The sequence below is a fragment of the Nannobrachium achirus genome, assembly GCF_963921795.1.
Source record: "Nannobrachium achirus genome assembly, chromosome: 1".
NCBI lineage: Eukaryota > Metazoa > Chordata > Actinopteri > Myctophiformes > Myctophidae > Nannobrachium > Nannobrachium achirus.
Window position 1 is genome coordinate 9,090,151 of NC_137810.1, and position 19,984 is coordinate 9,110,134.

Here is a 19,984-nt window from a genome sequence, read left to right on the forward strand (position 1 = left end):
GGCTCAGTTGGGATGGTGTTAGACTGAAGATCTAAAGGTCCCTGGTTCGACCCTGGGTTTTGGCAGTTGAAATTAGGTAAAGGACGCAATGAAACTCTGGTTGTTTCGCCCTAACTCATTCGGAATAATGAATGAGATGAAGATGACAATAATATGCAACCTCCTCATTCAGCATTACTTAGGATTGTTTTTGTATGAGGCCTGTGATATTTAGTGCTACCTCATCACACAATCATTCTAGTGAGGTCCACTATGTAAAAAAATATGCTTTCGTTCAAAGTTTGTGGAAATTAGCAAAACAATACATTTTTGTTAATTTAAGAATATGGGGAATCCAAAAATCTATGTTTGCATTTGCACAGACACCTGTACAGCCGCCATATTGGACGCTCAAAATGGCCACCATATAATATAAAATCTGTGCTATCTTGACTTTTAGACAACATAGAAAGTTAATTAGACATGCTAATCCCATGTTTTCTGGGTCAAGGAATACAATAGTGACATAGAGGATTGTGCACAGGGACTTAAAGTAGTGCCACCTAGGGGATGGCCAAGGAAATTCAAGTTTACTGTGTTAAAAATGTACTTTAATTAAATAATTTAATTTAACTATACACCAATTATACATTTTTGGAATCTTCAGAGTATGGGGATTACAAAAAAAATCATTGTTTGCATTTGCACAGATACCTGCATGGCTGCCATATTTAATATTCAATATGTCGCTATCTTGGATTCTATACAACAAACCTTATTTAAATTATGTTTTTCAGGTCAAGGTGTTTTTCAGGTCAAGGAGTCCAATACAGACCTAAATTTGGTTCTCAGGTTTATACAGTATATTACAAATTGAAATTAGAGAAAAATATAGCAGTAATAGAAAACATGTCAAGAATATACAAATGGCGTTTGCATGTTCTCCCCGTGTCTCGTCCTAGGGTAGGTACCCTAAGAAAAAACATGCAGTAATTCTGGTCTCTATAATGCCTCCCCCTGGCCAGCCGTGGCACCATTATGGAGGGGAAAGCAACTGGTTGGAATAACGTGTTCACTTCACACGCTACATCCTAAGGGGGAAACTCCCCCGTAAGGTGATAAGAAGCGGTCTGCTCACTCTTCATGTACTGAAGGAAGCATGAACTCAGTTTGGGGCTCTGCCCAGGTTGGCAGAGTTAAGGTAGCGCCCAGGATTTCACTTTAGGCAACTGGCACATGGGTGAATGATGGGTTACAAAGTCATGGGATAAATTATAGTTACAAAAATAATATACAAATGGCATAAACCAACAGATGCATTAAGTACATGAGGTTATTGACATTAAGGTGCAAGATGGTGTCACTTTGGTATATGTCTACATTCTATGTACATGAGATTAGACATTAAAGGGGTCATGACATCAAAAAAATAAAATAAAACATTTGTCATGTTTCCTGACCTCAATTACACCCCCCAAAAAATGAACATTCAACATTCCGTGATTTTTTCTGTAATCTGTAGTTTTTGTAATAGGCTCAGGAAAGTGGGTTCATTTGCCTCTGGACTAACGCATTATCATCCAGGGGAGGAGGTGGTTGTAGATGAGGGTGAACGCAACAACTGAACTGGTAAATGGTGCATTGGAACGATACAAACACAGTGGGAAAAACATGGGATTAGCAAGTCTAATACATTTTCTATGTTGTCTAGAAGCCAAGATAGCACATATTTTATATTTTATGGTGGCCATTTTGAACGTCCAATATGGCGGCCATACAGGTGTCTGTGCAAATGCAAACATAGATTTATGGATTCCCCATATTCTGAAGATTACAAAAATGTATTGTTTTGCTAATCTCCACAAATCTTAAACAAAAACACATAATGGACCTGACTATTCCAAAACAAAATCTTGGACACACCACATGTGTAGCCTGGAAAAGCTCTGTCAACCAGGGTCACCTTTAGACAGGTAGACCCCTCAGTGACGGCACCCACTAGCTGTTTTGTTGTGAGCGTTGGCTTACAGCTTTCTTCTGAAAATTTCTATTTAAGGATCTTATCAACTTCTTTATTTTGTGTGAATTTGATCATTAGTGGTTGTGGCCTGCAGTAGGGGATGGGGCACTGGCTGTTTAAAAGAGCTGGCTGGATTGACATGCTGTAACAAAGAAAATGGAGAAATTATGTATTTGACATGTAAAGCATTGATTCTTTAATTAATTTCCTCCTTAAAAGAAATGCTCCAAATGAAAATAAAGACAAGTATGAGAACTTACACACATTAAGGTCACCTGCCCTCTCCTTGTCCTTGGAGGATGAGGGAGGGGGGGGGGGGGAATAGTGGAATCCAATTCATTATGGAAGTCACATGGTTTTATGCCTCTAGCAAGCCTCTAAGTAAATCAAGCTTGATTTAAGCCAAGAGGCATGACACATTGTGACTTCCATAGGGAATGAATTTCCAAAGACAGACAATCTACAAGCTCTTAGCATGGCACAAAGTGATGCTTTATGAGCATTACTTTGATTGTTTTGATTAGCCAGCCCTGCCGTGTGAGATATATAGCTAAAAGGACAGAAGAAAGCTTGTGACTAAATAACTACCATCAAGGTAGTAACTTGGTATTTATATATAATGTACATTAACCAATTTAAAAGCCCTTTTTAAAGTGATCATTTGAAAAATAGATCTAAGCCCACGACACGTAGCAATGGTGAGCTTGTCATTTTGCCATTTTCTATATTTGTATTACCCATATCAACAAATGTGTTGATATGGGTCATTCTGTATTGAGTACAAACACTTGAACTTAATTTAAGTACATTTTGAATACCAGACGTATAATTGAAACAGTATTTGTGGTAATGCTACATTTACTTGAGTGAAAAATCAGTACTTCCATAGGGTTAGGGTTACTTTTTGGAACGCTTCTAGACTCTAGATGTCCTTTGAAAACAAATAAGGAACATGGCTAGGTGACATAGACAAAATTAAATAGCACATATAGAACGAATCAGGGAGAGCATTGTGGCATGTCACAATAACCCAGACACTTTCTAGTCTGTATCACAATGACATCCAAATTCCCCAGTCCCTTTCTAACTTTCCAGTTATATCTGGAAAAAAGGCCAGGATACAAAGTGTGGGTTAAGAGTCGTCTGATTACCCAATTACAACAAACTTTACAAGTCATTTTGGGACAATGTTTTAGTATAAAACAACTTAATCAATCATCAGTCAGAGTTGTAACTGTCACAGAGGATCTCATCACCAGCATCATCAATATCAAAGTAACCGATGAAATCCAGATCGGGCTCCAACAATCTCTCGACTATGTCATCAAAGATATCAGCAATTATCTTTAGAATCTCTTCGGCATGCTGCAGTTTAAATACAGGAATGTTGTCCATAATGTAACGGATATCAAATATGTACTGACATGTTTCTACAAAAGCCATAATCAATTCAGTACTGAAACCAGAGCATGCTGACCTGTCAGTGTACAGACATGTGTCTTTTACAAGTGTTGACCTGAAGTCCTCTAACAAGTCCCTGATCAAGTTTCTGTCTGATAGCTCTACAGGTACAAGCAGAATGACAATAAGTACAACACAAATAACCTGGTTCCATGTTGGTTTGGTTGCTTTAAAAGTAGCCATAGCCAACAGTTTTTTTCCTAATACAACCCTTTTTCAAGTTTACAAGTTTCCTGACTGATTGGTCAACATGAATATATTGTGTAGATTGATAAGATTGCATTGGCATTCACACCATTTCTGCCAGCTCGGCCGATTTGCTGGACAACATCCTCTACATCTTCTGGGGCAGAAAGTTCAACCCCATCCCTAAGGACGTTTACATGAAACTGTCCCAACACTGAAATTGGGTGACTTAATGTAATTGACCATGTTTAAAACACTATTGGATTTTAAAGTGTAAATCCTCTCTCACACTGGCCAGTACGTGTGCCAGCCCAGTGATCCTCCCCACCAACATGGCAACATGGAAAGTAAATGGTTTAGTAGGCTAGTCAGAACACAACTTGATCATCGAAAGGTACAACTATGACTCCAAAATTTTACAATTTAGACACGTTTAACCAGCTTTGACAAGACACCAGGGGCTTTAAGTAGATTATCTTAATCCTCTAATGGTACTTAACATTTGTATGTCATGTGGACTTCATCCACAACGATACCGAACAGCTTCTCTCTGTAGATTTCAGAGTTCACCATGTCCCTCCATTTATCATTAAGTATCCATGCCTCTGGGGTACCAAAAGCCAGCGAGCATTGGCCGTTCATTATGCCACTGTCGTGTCCTCACCGATCTGCAACGCTGTTAAACCAAACTTTGACCTGGTCATCCATTAGTGCGAGGAATGGAGAAATAATAATGAGTATCTTCTTATCCATACCCATCTCCTCGAGAACAAGAGGCACGAGTAGGCACTTTTGCCGAAATCCAGTTGGCAGAACACAAAAAACATTGAATGAATGCCTTCAACATCGCCCTTTTGAATGAATGCCTTCAAAGCATAAGTGTTGTTCAGATTTCAAAGTAATTGTTACTTTTAATCATTTTAAAACAGCCTCGATAGCAGCGTCAACATAATCCGTAGCAGTAGCCATTGTTTACTCTCTCTCTCTCTCCTCTGTAAAAAATGACACTTAGTTGCTCAGTTGCTGCATGTCGTTAGACCCCTCCTCCGACTGGTTATTGGATAATACAGCCTGGTACCGAAGAAACTCTAGGTTCATATTACAACACCAGACCAAGAGAGACAGTCTGCTCAGACAGTGGGCGGGGTCTATGGGCTGGAGCCAGGCAAAGGCCCTGTGTGACCGTGGCTCTTGCACCCCTCTTGCGGCGGCTCTGCTGCAAGTCATCCAAGCTAACCATTGAGTAGACCCAAACTTGGCACTATCTCCTCTAAATGAAGACACTAGTTGAGCCGGATGAAGAATTTACTCTAAACCACATGCATTTGAATGCATGTGTGACTTGACAGATGTAAGATGTCTGTTGAATCACAATAATGTATATTGTGTGACATTTCTCCAAAATTAAGGCATTTTGACTCAAAATAAAATAAGCTCAAATCTGCAGAATCAGGTCTCATGTCACCGTCCAAGGTGATGGGCTTTCCAGACTGCTTTGACCTCTCTCTCATCACCTGCTGCTATTCAGCCCGCTATTTGCCTGCAGGTGTCGCTGTTGAGGGATTTTGGCTGTCAATCATCGCCGCTGGAAGAAAGTCAGAGAAGTACTATATAGTCTGGTTGCCCTGTTAATACTGACCATTTTATTAGTAACACACTTTACATTTTCACAAATCTCAAAATACTACTGGGTTTAAAATCAATTGCATTAAAAAGAGTAAAGGGGGAAGAAAGTAAGTTATTAAAGTGGTCTTTAATAGCAAAAATAAAAAAAAATTACAAGCGCACAATGCATCACATTGCACCACATTATAAGCTTTGTAGATTGGCTACTGGAGTATAAAATAGGGCATGACAAATAAAACTTTAACTTTTCTAGTTTTGAAAGTCTAGAATAGCCAAAAATTGGCAGATCTACACACATTCCAAAATAGCAGATCTACACACTCAAAACACATCACAATGCCATGCCTTTTGAAATTGTAGATCTGCTATTTTCGGTAATTTTGTCTGACTCTTTAGTATGTTTTTGGTAAAATTGTGTCCTACTTCATCAAACATTTAGAAGATAAAATATGGATATAACATGATGGTACAAGGTATCCCTGCCTGACAGCAACGATTTACGGTAAAAAATTACGCACCATTTATCATGTTATTTTTCTGTAATTAATTAATCAAACTTAATCAGTTAAAGTCCCAGCCCTAGTTTCAAACAATAAAAAAATGTTGTAACCTTAATGGTTTCAGATCCATTATACACACTGGTGTTCAATGATAATACATGCAGATTGCCAGATCTAGGCAACTTTTCTAAAACAGAGATAGAATGCAGGCATAAGGATCATTCAAACAGGAACTAGTAACAGGAACTAGGTTCATTTGTTGTCCTGTCATCTTATAGTTTGAAGAGTTTCAATTTCCTTTTTCCCCCCCCACATTTACATTCTACTGTTTTGACTGATGATGGTTTCTTGGTTTACCTTTGATCCTTGATGACTAATAACATTAATGTTTATTGTCTCCGAAGCGATATTTGTCTTCACAAGTCTCTTCGAAAACAACAACAAAAACAACACATATCTATAAAACACAAAACAACATTATCACAAAGACAACACGAGGTCCCCACTGTACATGTACATGTGTTCAGTTTGTATAGTACCCAGGGGCATAGTTCTGCCGATTTAAAATGACTCCATTACGGAACTAAAACTTCCTATGATTGGCCGCTAGTTAAGCTGTTTTCCCCCCCGGCCAATCGCAAAAAGAATTGCCCTCCATTGGATCCCATTCATTTTCCCCTTTCGTTTTCTAACCTTAATTAACATTTTCATGAATACTGTATGGTTCCTATCGCTAGTTAAAAATTGCCTTTCAATCACCATCATATTCGTTTTGTCAAAATGTGGTCCAATGTATTTTAAAATAAATGATAAAGTTGCGGGGGGGGGGGGGGGGGGGGGGCAACTAAACTGATACCCGCCGGCTGTGTTCTTCTTCGTGTGCTGTATTTGGGGAGGCTCCGACCACATTCTCCCATGTATCCCTGCGTTGCACGTGACCGTTTGCAGCCAATAGCATCTCTGATGCCTTTACAATTCTATGATGGCGACACCCATTCCAAGGGGTAGAAAGGGCCATTTGCGCTGCATAGAAACCAATGGCTTCGCTTCGTCCATATTTTTCTACAGTCTATGATAGTACCACTATTCTGTTGGGACAAAACTCCTGCTAAAACAAACCTTTTCCCCAGGAGTTCCATGTAGCGATACAGGGGATGATCAGTGTAATTTGTTATTGAAAGTTTTAAGCGTATGATGGCCTTATTGTTCACATAAGCATATAAGCAATACAGGTAATACTGTAAAGTTTCACAGGTAATACTGTAAAGTTTGTTTCTCTTAGGCACGGACAGTATTGTTAACTTGCAGAACAACACAACAGAACAGCTTGAATAATGCTTTTGTACAGTAATTGTGATGTATTGCCTTGTGTATACCTTGCTTACTGTACATCACTCTGGATTAAGAGTGTCTGCTAAATGCCAAAATTGTAAATTAGGGCTTGTGTCAGAAACAGAAAGCATTTTTTTGAGTGGAGGAGCGCTTTGGAAATCATTTCCGCGAAGTTCAAACCTGTCAATCGTTGCTATGCTCAAACAACTTGCCATCTGTGTTATAAGCACAAGATAGCTTCAACAATGCTTGCCTTACATATCAGGCTGTAAATTACAGGGTTGTCAGACACAGCCAGGGGAATCAAATGTGACATTAAAGAGCGGCAATCCTCTGCGACTGTGAACTATTTTCAGCTTGAAGCTCAAGCTGAAAATAAAAAAATAAAAACACTGATGGCACTGAAACCTGATGCTCACTGTTGGGAAGAGGAGCTCCCCAGCGTGTCTTTACCTAGTATAGAGCCCTTAGGAACATAGAATATATAGGGTTTAAGTGCATTAGTGAAAGTGCTTCTTTCCTGTATGAATGCTCTAGTGTTTTTAGGTTACTGTTCTGGCTGAACTTGATCCCACAGTGGCGACAGTGATAGGGCTTCTGTCCTGTATGAATTGTCAGGTGGTGTTTGAATTGACTGCTCTTTCCCCACGCTGTTAACAATTAATAAAGGGTGTCTCTTCAGCGTGAATTCTCTGGTGATACTTGAACGTATTTATAAGACGGAAGCTTGCCCCGCATGTGCTGCAGTGGAAGGGTTTCTCTCCTGTATGAATTCTCTGGTGACATCTGAGGTTACTGGTCGTGCTGAATGTTTTCTCACACTGGTCGCAATTGTAGGGTTTCTCTCCAGTGTGACTTATCTTGTGAATTTTGAGGTTACTGTTTGAGCTGAACCTTTTCCCACACTGGTCACAGTGGTAGGGCTTCTCTCCTGTATGAATGATCTGGTGACTTTTGAGATTGCCGGACGTGCTGAACCTTTTCCCACATTCGTCACAACGGTAGGGCTTCTCCCCTGTATGAGTTCTCTGGTGACTTTTGAGTTGACTGCTCCGGCTGAAACTCTTCCCACACTGGCCACAGTGGTAGGGCTTCTCTCCTGTATGAAACCTCTGGTGACATATGAGATTACTGCTCATGCTGAACCTTTTCCCACATTGGTCACAGTGAAAGGGCTTCTCTGCTGTATGGCATTTCTGGTGTCTTTTAAGTAGACAGCTCTGGCTAAATCTCTTCCCACAATGGTCACAATGGTGGAGCTTCTCCCCTCTGTGCGTTCTCTTATGGCTTTTGAGTTCATAGGTTGTGGTAAACACTGCCTCACACTTGTCACAGTGGCGGGGTTTCCCTACTGTGTGCATTCTCTGGTGACATTTGAGAAAATTGCTTCTACTGAACCTTTTACCACACTGACCACAGTCAAAAGGCTTCTCTCCCGTATGAGTTCTCTGGTGACGTCGCAGATCACATCTCTGGCGGTAGCTTTTCTCACAGCGGTCACAGTGGTAGGACTTCTTTTCCGTATGGGTTCGCTGGTGTATTTCGAGTTTCTTGCTTGTGGAGCCATTTTCCCCACCCTGTTCACAGTAGGTCTGTTTATTCGCTGATAACAGGGAAGCGTATGCATCTGCGATGGAAAGTGAGGAGATTAAAATAGTAGGTCTAACATGACTAACATTCTAATTGTATCAATATTTCATTTAAGCACATCACACTACTTGTAGCTTCAAATTGATCTAGGCCTAGAGTCTGTTTCATCCATCATTTATACTGTTACAGATTGATTGATTGATTGATCGATCGATCTAGATGAGGGGGAAAAAGTACATGAGATGCATGCCTCTACTGAGATAACACATCAAAGTTAATAACATGCTAAATCAAATCTCAATTGTGGCCCTTCTTTTTTCTTTCACCAGGTATATTTAGGTATGCTATAAAAGCGTGAAAGACATTTTTTTGTAATTTCACTGCTGTTAAACCACCAGTAAATGCAATAGTATGTAATACCCTGTACAACTTTAACCCTCTAAGGCCCACTGTTGTAATATTACAACGTTTGTATTTTATCCAAAAAAAGGTTTAAATCATTTTATTTTAGCTCCCCCTACCACCTAAACATCACCATTGGATTCTATTGTTTAGTATTACAAGGCCATTGGCCACAATATTTGCACTGTTACTGTTATTTACCACCAGTAAATAACAGTACTTGCCTTTCCTGTTCGACTCTAGTACAGGGTTCAAGTTTGCGTTATGCAGTCCATGTCCATCGCACGTCTCTCGCTGTTCCTCTGACGTTGACTGTGTTTCGGATGCCGTCTCCCTGGATGCCGTAGGCCTCTCCGTGAGGCGCTCTGGAAATCACCAGAAGAATAGACTTTAAGTTAACATTTAGAAACCAAACATAAAATCTGTGTGATCCTCAAAGTATGGTCCAGGGGCCCCCATACATATCAGTTTGAAATGTTTTAGAACCACTGCATAAGATCAATTCAGAACTTACAACTATGCAGTGTTTCTTTTTTTTTTTTTTTTTTTTAATCAAATCACATTTTAATCCAATCGAACTGTTGCAGTGTCATCATCCAGCTACTGTATGTCGGACGGCTCTACGTCCTCCTGGTGGGGGCTCCTCACTGGCAGGTGAGTTATTAGGATACGACAGCAGTGACAACATCAATGTGTGTGGGGAGGCATAACAAGTAAATTGGGTACTAAATCAAATCAAATAAAAAGTAAGTAAACCTGCAGCCTGCAAAATGAATGCCGGCCATTGATTCTCAACACAGTGTTCGGGTCCACCAGAGCTCCAAATGGACCATGTAGACTTTTAAAAGTCATAAAACTACAACATTGCGTCATTTGCCGCGGTGAAGAGCCATCACCGTGGACCTAGACATCTGTTCTCTGTTTTTACTTTCAGACATCTCCCCATCACCCCGTTCACTGATTGGTCGATCTTCAGTGTGCCCCCTGGTTTCAGAGGCACAGAGGCGCGGTGATAGAACTTCACTGTGAGTCCGTGACTATGACGGCCTCCACTTGTTTTCAAATTTTTAGGTGATAGCTTATCACCTAAAAGTTGAGGTGATAGCTCTTCACCTTGGACTCTGAGAGTTACGGTTCCCTTTTGTTGCTTTAGTGTCTCCCAGCAAGCCCAGTAAATGGCAGCACATCAGATTATGCAAGGCATGCAAATACCATACTGTAGACTTATGAACTGTCCACAGCCCTCAGAGACACAGAGCGAGTGGACAGGCTTCGAAGCAGCCCTCCTCTGAGACACAGAGTGGGTGGACAGGTTTCTGAACTGTCCACAGCCCTCCTCTGAGACACAGAGCGAGTGGACAGGTTTTTGAACTGTCTGCAGTCCTCCTCTGAGACACAGAGCGAGTGGACAGGTTTCTGAACTGTCCACAGCCCTCCTCTGAGACACAGAGTGAGTGGACAGGTTTCTGAACTGTCCAAAGCCCTCCTCTGAGACACAGAGTGAGTGGACAGGTTTATGAGTGAGTAGACAGAAATTGCACCATCTCAGAATGAGCATTTGTATGATAGTTTAAGTGCATTTATTTTTCTCTTTCTTTCTTTCTTTGTCTAATACTTTTTCTTTTGTTTGGGGGGGGGGGGGGGGGGTCCTTTGTGAGGTCACTGTCACCTTATCATTTGACCTTTGACCACCTACCTCTAATCACGAGAACGGACGGACGGACAGACGGACGAGCTGAAAACATAACGTCTCCGACCATGGCTGTCATCATAGAAACACATGCAGAAGAGAAAAACAGAGGTAGCATTCAGTAACTCCTTATGCTGGTCCAATGAGTCAAGTGATTAGTAACTAGTAACTAAAGGTGTAAAATAAATTTAGTTGAGTACAAAAGTACAATATTTCACTCAGAGATGCTGTGTTCGACCAGTATACAGTAGAGAAAGGATTAAGTAAAATAAATCACATCCAAAATATACTTAATTACCGTACTTGAGTAAAATCTGCTCAGTAACTGTCCACCATTGGCTACAGATTAAATAAAAATAGCTGCAAGGAAACGAGAGAGAAAAAGAAAAGAAAAAAAGGCTCTTGGCGACCACTTGTCCACTTGTCAGAGCTCCTTTGACGCGCACGCACGCACACACGCCTCCTCTACCAGAACTTCCCTTTTTCTCTGTTGCACTTCCTCTTAAACTTAACTTCCTCTTTTTCACACACACACACACACGCACACGCACACACACACACACACACACACACACACACACACACACACACACACACACACACACACACACACACACACTTCCCGTCTCGGCCATAAAGGAGTAGTTCACCCTCAAAATAAAAAAATAAAAAATAAAAGAAATTGTACTTTTACTCCACTACAATTATCACTTAATAACATGTGTTACTAGATTTTGATTATTATTACAAAATAAAACATACACATTAACCACTCAAGCCTTTTTATATACAGTAAATCTATAAGCTCGCAATGTGCTAGTAGATCTGCTATTTTCAACAACAAAAAAAGAAAAAAGATTTTAATACATTATATATTTCAAAACTTGTGAAAAGGGGGACATTCTGCACAACGAGTACTTTCTACTTTAAGTATATACAACTTATGTACTTTTACTCAAGTCACTTTTGAATTCCTATTTCTACAATGGCCTATTGATACTTTTACTCAAGTAAAACAAGTCTTAGTAGGCCTACAAGCTTCTTCCATCACATACATTTCTATATAAAGGGAACTCTTTACAGTGACATAGAAACAGTACCTGGTCTGTGTGACTTCTTTCCAGGTTTCAGCATTGTGTGCAGTAGTCTGGTAGATCTCTCTGTTTGTAGTAGTCTGGTAGATCCCTCTCTCTCTCTCTCTGTGCTCCTCCTCTGGCGGAGTTTAACAGTGAAATGCTAAACGATCAGAGGATCGTCACCCTGGCTGTAGTTAGGGTGACGTTGTGTGAAAGACAGTTGCTGGGAAGTACCCAAAGTTGTGAAACCGTAAATGACTTGTTGAACAGGAAACAAGTGGACACGCATAGCACGCACGCCCGCAGCCACGCACATGCGCGCTTGCGCACACACACGCACATCACGCACACACACAGACACATGCATGTGTCCTCCTTATTCAGCAATATTTTTTGTTATGAGACATCATGTGATAGTCAGCACTACATTATGGAGAGATTACACAGCCATTCCAAAACAACATCTTGGACACAACACATGTGTAGGCCTAAATACTCTACCCAGTCCCTGATGGACTGTAAGGAAGATTTCTGATGGACTGTAAGGAAGATTTATTTACTGACCATTCACTGAGATCCCTGCTTTAATTCCTGCCAATAAAAAAGACCCTGCTTCAATTCCTGCCAAAAAAAAAAAGAAAAAAGTCTCATTTACATTCTACATTCCTGGCCAATGACCCATGGGTCGGCAGTTCAAATCCCGGCTCCTCTCGTCCCCATGCCAAAGAGTCCTTGAGCAAGACTCTGAACCCCTAGTTACTCCCGGTGAGCAGGTTTAGTTAGGTCAAATTAGCCAAAAGTTAAACCAATCTGGGAACTAAATCAAAATCAATATCTTTCTTCACAAATGTGTTCATAAAGGTGTCAACTATCACCTCTGAACTTTCTCAATCACAACTCCCTTGGGGAACTTTGTGGGAACCAATCAAAGTTGGGGGTATCGGGATACCTGGGCCTGGGATTAAAGGGGATAAAATGAAAGAAATGCCAATATGAGCATATGGGGTGTGTAATTAGGGTATTTTTGGGCTGCTGAATCCATTCCAACCATTCGTTTTCAGTTTAAATGACTCCTTGGCCATAAAATAGGCCTAATTGGCTAAGGCTTAGCCAATCATGTCATTCGAGTTCACCTGTGTCCTGTAAGTCCCTATGCTTTAAACCCTTTTGAGTGTTCCTTGTCAGATTGTATCATGTTATCATGTGTGTCATGATGTGCGCTTACCCACCTGATCTTGAATAGTTTTCATGAATTCAAACCCTACTCCAACCATTTTTTTATTGACAATATTATGTCTTGTGGACACAAAAAGGTAGTTTGTTGTGGCCTATTTTATGGCCAAGGAGTAATTTTTACTCATAACTAATGGTTGGAATGGATTCAGCAGCCCCCAAATACCCTAATTACACACCTCATACACTCATATTGGCCATTTTTTATTTCCCCCCCTTTAATCCCAGGCCCACAGGATACCCCCAACTTTGATTGGCTCCCACAAAGTCCCCCAAGGGAGTTGTGATTGAGAAAGTTCAGAGGTGATAGATGACACCTTTATGAACACATTTGTGAAAAAAGATTTTGATTTTGATTTAGTTCCCAGATTGGTTTAACTTTTGGCTAATTTGACCTAACTAGTTGGTGCCTTGCATGGTTTCCTCTGCCATTGGTGGGTGAATGTAATGCACAATCTATGTAAATCACCATGGATAAAGGCGCTATACAAATGCACCATTTACAATCCTCTTGTCCTATTTGCCAGACCCAGGGGGTCGGCCTAGATAAGCCTTTGTCGGTCTGTCGGTCGGTCGGTCTGTCTGTCTGTCGGTCCCTCTTTTCCTCAGCAGCTCGTCAGCCAACTCAACTCAGCTGGTCCCGTACAGGTGACGGCACTCGAGGCAATCAGCCGAGCAAGGGAAGGGAGGGGCAGATGAGCAGTCAGAGGCAAACACAGGCACACTGATTCAGTGCCATACTAGTTTTCATTGCGGGTCTGGCACAACCAGGTGACCTGGTCTAGTTATACCCACATATGGAGATCCCTAATGTCGTCAATATTAAGCCCTTATCTTGGAAGGCCCATATATGGGCTTTTTGTCCATATATTGTCAATATTAAGCCCTTATTTTGGAAGGCCCATATATGGACTTTTTGTCCATATATTGTCGGTCTCATGTGGTCTATGACATCAGACATCTATGATGTCAGTCATCTCCATATTTGGGGGGGAAATGGCCCATTCAATTCAATGTAGAAAATGAGATCACACCTCCGCCTAGACTCAAGGTAATGCATTAACAAAGGTAAAAGAAAAAAGAAAAAAACAAGACATGGAGATAGGATCAATGATTAGCAATTACATATTTGATCTCTCTTTCACATCTTTATGTTGATTTTAGGAGTAACCCAATTATAGCTAGACTAGAAGGGTGCAATTCCGGGAAATTGCAAGTGTGGTTGCACTGACGGGAGGAATCCACTGGGAAATGAATTGTGTCTTACCGTTTATATTATATATTGTGATGTCCAGTGAATCATGACCAATCCTGTGTGATTGGACATGATTGCCCAAGATATCAAGCCTTGTGGCCATATCATAGTGTAGTAGTCTCTAAAGTCAGAAAACTATATTAACTACATTATGTCATTAGCCACGGTGAAGAGCCATCACCGCGGACCTAGACATCTCTCCTCTGTTTTTACTTTCAAACATGTTCACTGATTGGTCGATCTAGACCAATCAGTGTGCCCTGGTTTCAGAGGCACAGAGGCACAGTGATAGCTCTTCACCTCGCACTCTGATAAAGCCTTTACAGTCAAAAGGTTAACAAAAACATTTCACTTCACTGGCAAAAAAAAGAAAAGAAAAAAATATCGGAGCTAGAACAATGGTGTGCTGCCAATAGCAACCACTCTAATTACTTGATTAATTAGTTAGCCAAAAATGAAGAGAGGTGATTATTGTATTTGATGTACAAAATAAATAGTGTGAACGCAAACGTTGATCTTTAACGTGGTTATTGAACAAGTTTGGATGCACACACACACCACCATGTCCAAATATGTTTGGAAACCTGCTTCTGCAAGCACAGTTGTAACACATGTTTTCCTTTCTATAGAGGCTTGGCCCCTTCAGCATGTGATTACAATTAGGATATGATTGAACTACATTTCTATTGTATTGACCATGCCATTTTTGAAAAAAAAAGTTGCATTCATGCTATTTTGTATATATTTGTGAAAAATAGCCTCTTTCCAGTAGCATTTTGAAGGCAATTACAGGCAAAGAGTATTGAGACGCAAAACCCTGTTTGGCGATCTTTGTCAAATGACTCCCAAGCCTATTTTGTTGTTTTTAAAAAAGGGGAAAAAAATAGTAGGCCTATTTGTGTTTGAGGCACACCCTATGGGTGGAGGTGAAATGTAAACTATGCACAATTATCCATGCAATGCTGTTTGTTGTGTATTGGTATTCACCTTTGTTACTTGGGTGCATTGCATTGATTGCACTCTTCCACAATGATGAGGGAAAGAGAGAACAACACTTATTGGCCATTTTTACACTTTGTTCATTTTAAACTGTGTCAGGGGGGCCAAATTGAGAGTGACTGCCAGCCGAACGTTATTGCAGACCATTTTGGAACCTTTTTTTGGGGGGGCTATGCACACGTTTAGCTGTGCTGCTCATTCCACAAATACACGCTGCTTACAAGCTGTACCTCATTGTAAAGGTGACCAATCAAGGATAAAAATTATATCAAGCACAATATATAGTATAATAGACCGAAATTGAGTTTCCTAACCATCTGTGCATAGTTTATTTTGGTTCTGCGTTGTTTAGAGGCCCCTCAATGTGTGGTTATCTCCTCCAGGCCAGATAGGGCCTGGGGGAAAATATTGTTTTTGCTGTCTTTGCATTTGTGTTGTGTATGTGTGTCTAATCTCAGACACCCCAGGGCTGATTGATTTGAAACATTGCATGCACACTCCCTGTAGGAGATTCAACAACAAAATCATGAAAAGTGATGACTCATAACTAATCAATAGTTTTCTGGTGCTGTTTTTAGCCCAAGGAATCTTTTTTCATGCCAAACAAATGCTTGCAAAGGATTCAAAATAAAAAAAAAATACAAAAAATAAAAATAGTTTGACCCCTCACATGCTACTTAAAGCAGATTTTTGGGGGTATTTCTTTTTTCCTTTATAGTATAGTGTACAGTAGTAAGTGAATGGGCCCCACACTTTTACCCCCATAAAAGAAATTGCTCAATGCTGACAGGCAGTCAGCAAGTGGATTCATGACTGTATGTATATAGACAATATTTTAGGCCATTAAAAAATAAACTATATACCACATTTCATACCCCACCTCAGTCCCCACAAAACTGTGAAAAGTGATGACTCATCACTAGTTTTCTGGGGCTGTTTTTAGCCCAAGGAATGTTTTTTTTTTTTCATGCCAAACAAATGCTTGCAATGGATTCAGAATATTTAAAAACCCCTAGTTTGCCCCTCACATGCTACTTAAAGCGGGGGAGTATTCTTTTTTCCTTTATAGTATAGTGTATAGTGATGGACCCCCTATAAAATATTGCTGACAGGCGGTCAGCAGGTGGATCCAATAAAAAAAGATATATACCAAATGTCATACCCCACCGGACTAGTGGGCAGCCGGACTAGTAGCATTAAACAATGGGGCAGAGGTTATTCCTTGTCTACTGGGAATGTCCATGCATAGTTCCATGCCAATCAACCCAGCATTGTCTGAGATTAGTTGTAAAGACAGAGCTAGGCAGATATGAGTAATAGCAAAGTAATACAGAGAGCTTAAATGACTATGAGCCATAGCCTATTCATACACTGCTTCACCAACCAAACCAACAATCTTCATCTTCAAAAACGCAATCTCATTGTTGCAACGTTTGTTTGTGTGAGTCACTTTCTTCACAGATGAGTTGGTAACAGCGTCTCTCCATTCTCCTCTGTGGAAGGGTTGCCCAGTTCAGGATCTTTGTTTTGCAGTTCTGCACGCGACAGATGCTCCACAATGCCCGCGCCAAGAGAGTCACCCAGCACGTTGATGGTGGTACGCACGCGGTCTAGGAACCAATCCACTATGAGGATCAGCGTTATGCCCTCCATCGGCAGGCCCACCGATGCCAATACGATCACCATGGTGATCAGACCAGCCTGAGGGATGCCTGCTGCTCCAATGCTGGCAAGGGTCGCTGTGAGACTGATGGTGATAATCTGGCCAAAGTGGAGGTCCATGTTATAGACCTGAGCGATGAAAATGGCTGCCACAGCCTCATAGAGGGCAGTGCCGTCCATGTTGATGGTGGCACCGACGGGGAGGACAAACCGTGTCACTCGCTTGTCCACGTGGTTGTTTTCTTCCAGACAACTGAAGGTGATTGGCAGGGTGGCAGAACTGGAGGAGGTGCCCAGAGCGGTGAGGAGGGCCTGAATCAATCCTCCAATGAAGACGTACGGGTTCTTCTTCGTCACCAGGAAAAACATCAGTGGCAGGACAACAAGGCCGTGGATGAGGAGGCCCACAATGACTGTCAGAGTGTACATCCCAAGCTGACTTCCCACCTCCGTAAGGTCATTCATCTCCATGATCTTTCCCGCAATCAAGAACATGATTCCCACAGGTGCGTACCAGATGATCACGGCAACAAGTCTCATGATGGCTTCGTTTAGGCCGTTGAAGAAGTCCATGAGCACTTTTCCCTGCTCCTTCATTTTGCTGATGACAAGTCCAAGGCACAGGGAGAATACCACTAGGCCCAGAACGTTCACGCCAGAGGAGGAACCTGCTACTGGAACCAGCTCCTCAACTGTCTCCAGCACAGTGACATTGCCCTTGATCACATTCCTGGTGCTGACAATCTTCTTGTACGTGGTTTTGTACTGCTTGAAGCAAGCCTCCACCAGGTTAGGGGGGATCATGTTCCTGATGAGGTCCAGGAAAGCATCAGCGGCCTGTACCGGCTCCACAGTCCCACCGGAAACGTTAGGGCTGTCACCGCCCCCCTTTCCTGGCCTGATGACCACGACCAAGATGATGCCCAGGAAGACGGCGAGGAGGGTGGTCACCATGTAATAGGCCACCGCGCGCATTCCCATCTTGCCCGAAGCCTTGCTGTCCAGAGAGGCAATGCCCGTGACCAGACTGGAGACGACCAGTGGTATCATCACCATCTGCAGCATCCTCATCAGCATCTCCCCCGGATAGGAGAAGTACTTGATCTGCGGCAGCGTGAGGTTCAGGGGGCGCAGGGCAAAGCCCAGGATCACCCCCACGATCACCGCTGTGATGGTGAACAGCACAAAGAGGTTGCTCATCAGGAAGCCTTTGACGTTCTCCCGGGTGATGGAGCGGATCCTCTCCTTCATACTGCTGGCTCTTTGTTCCATTGTTGCCCTTTTGGGTTGAGCAATAATTGATTATTGATCGACTGGGCCCAGGGCCCCTCCCGCTGCAGTAGTCGTGTTCGATCAGAGCCTAATGACCAGAGATCTTTGCTCTTGTGATGGGGTAATGTCTTTGGCAACTACAGCAAGGGTATTTAAATATAGTTCTCAGAAGAGGCTTCTTCGAGTGTCTTGAAGGTCGTCTCTGAGTGTCTTGAAGGTGAGGCTTTTACAATTACGATTCTTGATGTTCCTACGTCAAACTCCACGACGAACGGAGAGCGCACTTTTATGCTGTTTGGCAGGGTTTGCTCTCAACATGATGAGGTCACGAGTTAGTCATGCCCAAACATAGCATTCCGTGTCTGCGTCTTTGCACAAAGCGGCCAAAGTTTGTTGTACACACATTGGCCAAGCACCACGGGGCGCTTAATGTCATAGCACCGCTCACTTCACACTGGGTGTGTGTTTTTAAGTGCCTATCCCAAACGTATTCAGGATTTCAGAACCGGGCAGTAGTGTGCATAACTAATTCGGGAAATATACCATATTTAATAATGTTTTATTAAAAAACGTAGATAGATAGATAGATAGATAGATAGATACCTTTATTATCCCAAGGGGGAAATTTAGTTGTCCGCACTGTCGGGGGGGGGGGGGGGGGGGGTCTGCTGGTGGATCCGTTTACATTGGACAATGAAATTGCAGTGCCAAGAAAATCCTCCATAGAAATCCATTAATTGTGCTGCAAAAAAGCTGCTTTATCTCCAAAAAACGTTTGGATCACCCAGAACCACATTTCTTCATGGCAAAAATAGCAAGACAATGATCGACCGTGGTGGCAAATGGATGCTCCATATTGAAACATCACAACCTCCAGGTTATAGTTGAAATGCCCAGAACCAATGCCTGAGAATCAGTGCATTACAGTATGACCAGAGAAAGACGGTGTGATGGACTGCCAGGTGGAACAGTCACACATAGTGGGTTGGCTTAACGAAATTATCGAAACGAAGCGGATAAAAGCGCCAAACTTCTTTAGGGTTAGGTTAGGCTTCTGAATCTGAAATGGCCCCACAAAACGATGGTTTAGTGATGAGTCATAATTTTTCACAGTTTTTTGGGTGTTTTGGGGGGCCATTTCTAGGCCAAGGAAAGTTTTTAGTACAAATGCTTGCAATGGATTCAGAATCACGACAAACCCCTAGTTAGAACCCTCACATCCTACTTAAAGCAGATTTTTTTCTGGGTATTTTCCTCCTGTATAGAAAGTCGATGGGAGCCCAACGTGATATGGATATTATATGGGTAAACATCAAAATAAATTTTGGTACCCAAGGCTAAAATCCATCGTTAGGTCCTAAAGAAGCCTCAAAAAATGTTCGGAGCTTTTATCCGCTTCGTTTCGATAATGTCAAAAACCAGCGTTAAGCAACCAGGATAACATGTGTAGAACCACTTCCAAAGTTGTTTGTTCACACCGATGCAGCGTGGTTTTACGGCTCTTCAGCAACGTCATAGACTAGAGAACACACGGCGTGAGCCATGACATCACACGTTTTGCGGATTCCCCCGTGTTGCCCTTTTACAGGTTAACACGGCAGCTGACTCAGCAGCCCCACATTGAGACAGCCTATACTGTATGGTGACTTTTCTATTTGTCTTTATTTCATTTATTTAGCCACAGTAGTGCATTGTATATGA

At 41.8% G+C, this 19,984-nt stretch overlaps 1 pseudogene across 1 annotated transcript; it reads right to left on the reverse strand.

Annotated features, from left to right (window-relative positions):
* Positions 1-16,767: 16,767 nt before the first annotated feature.
* On the reverse strand, positions 16,768-18,283 carry LOC308285886 (excitatory amino acid transporter 1-like; annotated as a pseudogene). The gene has a single exon. The product of its transcript is annotated as an excitatory amino acid transporter 1-like (transcript).
* Positions 18,284-19,984: the final 1,701 nt, after the last annotated feature.